Genomic DNA, 6515 nt, shown 5'->3' with positions numbered 1-6515 from the left:
GCATACCACACACATACCACAAGTACAGAACTTTTTTTTAGGTTTTTCGAAAAATTAGGTTTTGAAATTGATTGAAAGCTTTCTAAAATATCCTCTTCAGTCTCTTTTAATGTGAATATTTCTGCATGTTTTATTTTTATCTTTCATCCTATCGTCTCTTGAGTTAAAAAAATCACGAAAATTCAGCATAACACTTCAGTTTATTCAAGTCCAAAACGCAACCTCAGAGCATTAAAAACTTAACTTAAAGCAGGACTAATTGAAAAGTCATGGTTTGCCCTTTGATCATCTTAACATTCTTATCACTCATCTTCATGGCCAATCTCCAAAATTAAATACATGCACAAAAAGACAACCTATTGTCACAGACTGGTATCATTTTACAGAAGAATACAATCGTCTCATCTGTTTGTGTTTATTCTAATGTATTTGGAATCATCCATATCCAATTTTGGACTCATCCACTGCACATGTGTGCACTATGTGTCTGTGCAGATTAATCTCATCCATCCAGATATTACACCACCAGGTCAAAATACTTGGCAAAATGTCAATGTCCTCCTCTCCACAGCTCCAGTCTGGTGGAGAGTTTCATTTTGAGCTGAATTATCTACTGTAGTTGACTCCACTGCCATTACAAACACTGCACACCCCATCCTCATTTCCATATCATCTCTTGATTATTAGTGCTGCTGGCAGAGCGGCAGACATGCAGAAACTGTGGATGAGCGTAAGCTAATGGGTGTCAGACCAGATGTGGGCCTAGCCATCCCCTCTCTGTTTGCAGGGGGTGGCCTGCTTCTCGTCACCTCGCCGCCGGAGGCCACCAGCCTCATATTAACAGCTGTATTTGACATATTGGGCCACGATAATAGTGAAGCCTCAGTGACCTGCTTCATTTGACTTCAGAGGCGAGATAGCACATCTGGACCCCCCACCATGGGCTCAACAAGCTGGAAACTGTAGGAGCACAGAGGGAAGACAATGCACATTAGATCCACTGATGGGTTTTACTGCCTGACCGTGTGTCATTTGCACTTCTTTCAATTTAAGTGATTATTGAAAAGCTGTTCTCTGGAAATGTGTTTGATTAATATCTTAGTTTCACCTTTATTCTCTCCAGAGCAATTGAAAAAATGTTTGTCATGGCTTGTCTTGCCTTGTAGAGGTTAGTTATGGCTAATCTAGATAGTCATGCATGCCTTCCATGTTGATGACCCTAATTGCCTACAGACAAAACACGTTCACACGTCTCGGAAAAATGTGGCAGGTTCCTGACTAATATTCTAGAAACCAGGACTACAATTTTGATGATCTGTTTCAGGTCTTTTACAAACCTTGCCATTAAGTCTCCTCTGAGGATACCCTTGGTGGTCCACTGATAAAGGTCATACGTGTTAAATTGCACTTCGCCAGCAGGTGTAATTTGCAAGTTGCATTTTGCCTAAAAATGAGATATCCACCTCTAAGAGAGAAAAAAATAACGTCTAATTGGACAAAATGTCATTGACTATAATGTTTGATGTTGTTCATTCCAACTAGTGCGAGGAGTGTTTGGTTCTAAGGATGGCAATTTATGTCAGCGCTGCAATTGTTGCAGGGAGAGAGTTTCTTTGAGTGTACCTGACTCGGGCAAATCCCTAAGGCCTTTGCACCTGAACGAACAGGCAGCAGCAACTGTTGGCTGAGCTTTAAAGAGAATTTCTAAGGAAAAGTGAGCAGTGTCTTTTAAGTGGCTGCTAGGATGTTAGAAGCACAATTAAACAAAGCTCTGCTAATCTTTACAGCTGGCGTCAAGAGGCACTGTGTTCTCGCAAAGCGGTGTTATCCGTTGCACGGCACCGGGAGTCTGACAGGCTGGATAATGTGCCCTGCGAGCTGCCACCACCCTCATCACAGCAGTGCCTTCACTGCACACACCGACTGTACTAGAAACAACCCCTAATATACATCATAAAAACAGAAAACAAAAACACAGCAATGAGTTTGCATTATTCAATTATATTCGCTCCACTTATTTGCAGCAGCATTTAAAGAAATGTAAATTGACCTCAAGTTTGGAGGTAATAAATTTGATTATGCCAGCGCATGTAATTTCATGGTATTTGGGAATGAAAGATGTTCTGCCTATTACACTTTCCTCACAGTGAAAGCAGTGTGCAGTTTGATGCTTTATAAAGGTCCTCTTTTTTTATATATGTTTTGTATGATAATGACACAATTTTCCATTTTGCTCCAAAAACTTTAAACGTAAGTTTGATTCCTGTAATTGCTTGTTCAGAGCAGCTCAACCATCAATTCTGACAACCTGTTACTCTTGAGTTTGAGCACATCTTTACATGGCATTTTCTACCACCTGGAGGGCTACAGACCCAGAACAAACTTTGGCCAAAGTAATTTGGATACTAAACTTTGTGGAAGCTGATGGATGAACATAAACAACCTGCTGATGTGTACTAATATAAAAGACTTGGATATATATATTTTTAGGGTGGGGTGGAGAGATGCTATCTTGAGTCTATTAATGCAATCATCACTGTGTTGCCCCAGGCTGTAGGGCCTAATCCAGAGGAGTGAGAGTGAATGGGAGTGTGGCTCAGGCTTGCCAGACCTACTTAGGTTCTGGTTGAGAGCACAGTGCTGTGTGGGCGAATCTATTCTGTCCTGGGCAGGGCACAGCATAAACATTGCCCAGGGAACGCAGGCAGGCATGCAGGCAGTCAAGCGGGCAAGAGAAAAACTATAAGGATGGTTGCCTTTAATTTCCTTTCTACTGACTCCCTTCAACTGTCCAGGGCCGGAGAGCAAGAGAGGGTAAAGACAGAACAAAGTGTACGTGTGTGAAATTACCTGAAGAAGCTATCTTTTTTTTTTTTTCTAGTGGCTTCACCAAACTATGTACTGTTATCCACAATCCTCCCTCTCTCGCACACACACACACTCCTTCACACACTTTCACAGTGAATCTGGCCCGATCCATCCGGTTGACGGCCGTGAAGCGATGACTCGCTCGCTCTCTTACTGTCTTTAAGTGATCTGTGTTTGCTCCATGGCACTCTGGCGCTCTGACCTCCCGACCCCACGTGTAAACAGAGCACCGCTGCTCCCCCCATCCACTACCCTGCTGCCACCATCCCCCCCATCCCTCCACTACCAAATAAGGAAGACGGAGCCTGTGAGAGCCAGCAAGTCGGTCAGCCAACCCACTGAGGAGGCCATTAGTGAGCCAGCAAGTCAGCAGAGAGGTTGGTAGAAAACCACCTCTGGCATCACTCATCACTCCCAGCCTCTCTGGCCTCACCATCCTCTCCGGCTGTGTACAAATGCACACGCATGTCATGTGCACGGTCGCTGAAAGGCACACTTATTTCTGTGCACAGCACCACGTGCACACTAACCCGAAAGCGCTAAAGGGGCTCAAATGCACACAGACACAGTACCCTGTATACAATGAATGACACACACTGAAAGCCGCATATGCTTGAACGTACACACACTGAAAGGCACAGAGCACATTAAAAATCGCTCAGAGGCACACGTACGTACAAAAGACATATTCACAAGATACTACACCTACACACAACATGTACACTGAGTAATGATATATGATGCCATAAAAACACCCCTACACACAACATAAATTATACACTAGGCTGTTGGAGCGGAGGCCACCAAACAATCAAAGATGTGTTTCTAATTTTGTTGAGAGATGGATGTATATGATGTTATACCATTACAGGTACTTAGCAGCCAGTAAAAGTCCTTATTACCACATGGAAAACAAGCCAGCACAGGAAATATTGAACATAATAAGGCAATAAGACTTTTAGATGGCCGTTTCCAGAAATTATACTTTTACATCAATGATATCTGATCATTTTTACATGGAGTCACTTTCATCCCAAACTGATAGGAAAGGGTCTCTCATACAGGATCTAGATCAGTGGTTCTTAACCTTGTTGGAGGTACCGAACCCCACCAGTTTCATATGCTCATTCACCGAACCCTTCTTTAGTAAAAAATAAAATATGAAAACAAAATGAACCGTGCATTAACATCACCTTGTTCAAATAACAAAACCAACACAGTGCATGAACTCACAACAACTTACCTCAGTGTGACTTCTGCTGTTGCCTTTGAGAGACCAGTTCAGATATGCGTGGCTTCACCTTGGCAAGTGCCAGTCTCATGTCATTTTCACAGCAAAGTCTGTTCCTTTTCTTAGTTTTTATGTCCAGCATCCTCAAAAAACGATTGCTCACAAAGATATGTTGTAACAAATGGTATAAAAAATTCCAAGGCGGAGGCTCCACCGAACCCCTGAGACCGACTCACCGAACACCTAGGGTTCGATCGAACCCAGGTTAAGAACCACTGATCTAGATATAAATTCCAGACAAATTAAATTATTATTAACTATGTTTGCCACTTTTCAATAAACCATACTGCATTATCTCATCAAATGAATCAATAAAATCTGATTTGCTTGCAGTTTTTAAAGACGCTTCTTCTACAAACAGTAGCTGCAGTCATGGAGGAACATCAACATCAAGTATTGACATGACTATTTGATATACAGGGAGTTGTAAAAGGCAAATACTAACCTAACCCACCACATGATACTTGCCAGTGGAGAACATATGAATGGCTAGTTTACAACATTCCCAGTTAAACTAACTGTCTGCTCAGTGCTGTAATGCCAACTATGAAATTGAAATGTATCGTGCAAGCAGCACTGGGCACCATATAAAACAATGCTTGTCAGTTTAACTGGATTCATGGGACACACAGTTAAACACAGTAATACAAAACACTCCCTCTGTGTCTGTGTTGTTGTCTCCCTCTGCCCTCACTCTTTCTTCTGAAATTCTTTGGTTTATTTAGCTGCACTCTTTCACCTGCCTCCAAATGCCAGCTGAGTTCAACAGAGCTGGAGGGAAAACACTCTCAGAAAGAGAGAAAGCCTTATTCAGAGTGAGCCGGTTAAAAGAAATGCATGAGTTGAAGGAGAAAGCGAGGCTGGAGTCGGTGAGTGTTTGGTAACAGAAAAGTTCTACTGATTCTAATAGTGTATGCTAACAAATCACACTCCATATTTTAGATGTTTATTCAGTGTCTTCTCCACAAAGGTTATTTTAGACCTGTTAAACAGGACTCTTATCGTGCATTCGGTCAGGATGCATTCACTGCACAGAAATAGTATTTTGCTCACATTGCTCTGAACATGTGAAGCATGCAAACTGGTCAGACTGACTCAGTGGAGTCAAATCGTGTGATATTTAGGCCAGATGTTTGTTTTGATTATATTTGATTAGAGGTGAGATTTTAACTTTGCAACAGCACACACATTTTCTTTGTGTTGAAGCTGAAGCTCAGCAAGACAGTGAACTCCATGATGAAACACATACACGTGTGTGTTTCATCAAGGCATCTGAAGAGCTCAAAAGTTCCTAAAAGTACAGAAAGATTCGACAGATTTATTCTCTACACGGCAGCATGTAATGCATTCCCATCCCTTCCTCTCCCAGTATACCCAGCGAGCTCCCATCTCCATTCTCAAACTCCCATCTATCGCAGCGCTCACTTGTGTATCAAGGTAATGAATTCATAATCTCTCTCAAGCTCTTTGTAGATCTCTATCATGGTGCGAGATAAGAGGGAGCATCGTTGCACTCTAATAGCCATCAGTCTGCCTGTGCTCCTGCTCGCTGTGTGTGTTTGTGTGTGTACTGTGTGTGTGTGTGTGTGTGTGTACCAAAATTACCCATAAGCACCAAAAAAAGAAAGAACCTAGCACACTATCACATGACTTAGACTTAGACAGACACTTATACAATGTAAATCACATGACTTAGACTTAGACAGACACTTATACAATGTAAATTTGAGAAATTTTGTTGCATGAGCTCAGTATATATGAAACAACTAACTATTATCAGCTACCTGTTGAAGTTACATGTCCACCAAAGGAAGCAAATGTCTGTCAGACAGAACAGCCTTGAGCCGGTCCGCTCTTCTCTTATTCTTTCAGTGTCTTGTTTGCACTAAAATAGCACTTTCCAACTTAACTGACAAACACTCAACCGCAGGGAGTAAATATCTGAGAGGATGAGGCACGCTCAAAGTAACTAAACTTGCGACAGGGGTTGGCTCTCGAGGGCCGCCGACTGCAGCGTGCGCGTGTTTTTAATTGTGTTTTCGGCGGAGTGATGAAATGTCCTCCATTTGAACACAAGCTGGTAGTAAGTGGGCTGTCGCCTCCAGGGACAGAGTGAGCGATGGGCCGCTGCTATCAGAGGTGATTGTGCCTCAACCCCTAGGGGTGACAGATGAACGGAGGGGAGCAGGGAGACAATAAGGAAAAAAAGCAACTTTTTTTTTTTTTTAAACTGTCTCACATGGACTTAAAAACAGGAAAGGGGATGAGAAAGAATTTTAAGTATGCATGTTAATCTTGACAAACTTGATGACAGGTTTGTGACATTTTTCTCTAAATAGAAGCAGCAGTATATCCA

This window comes from Larimichthys crocea, chromosome XVII (genome assembly GCF_000972845.2).
Source record: "Larimichthys crocea isolate SSNF chromosome XVII, L_crocea_2.0, whole genome shotgun sequence".
In the NCBI taxonomy this organism is placed as follows: domain Eukaryota; kingdom Metazoa; phylum Chordata; class Actinopteri; family Sciaenidae; genus Larimichthys; species Larimichthys crocea.
The sequence above is the reverse complement of the archived record's forward strand: the minus strand, read 5'-3'. Positions refer to the sequence as shown.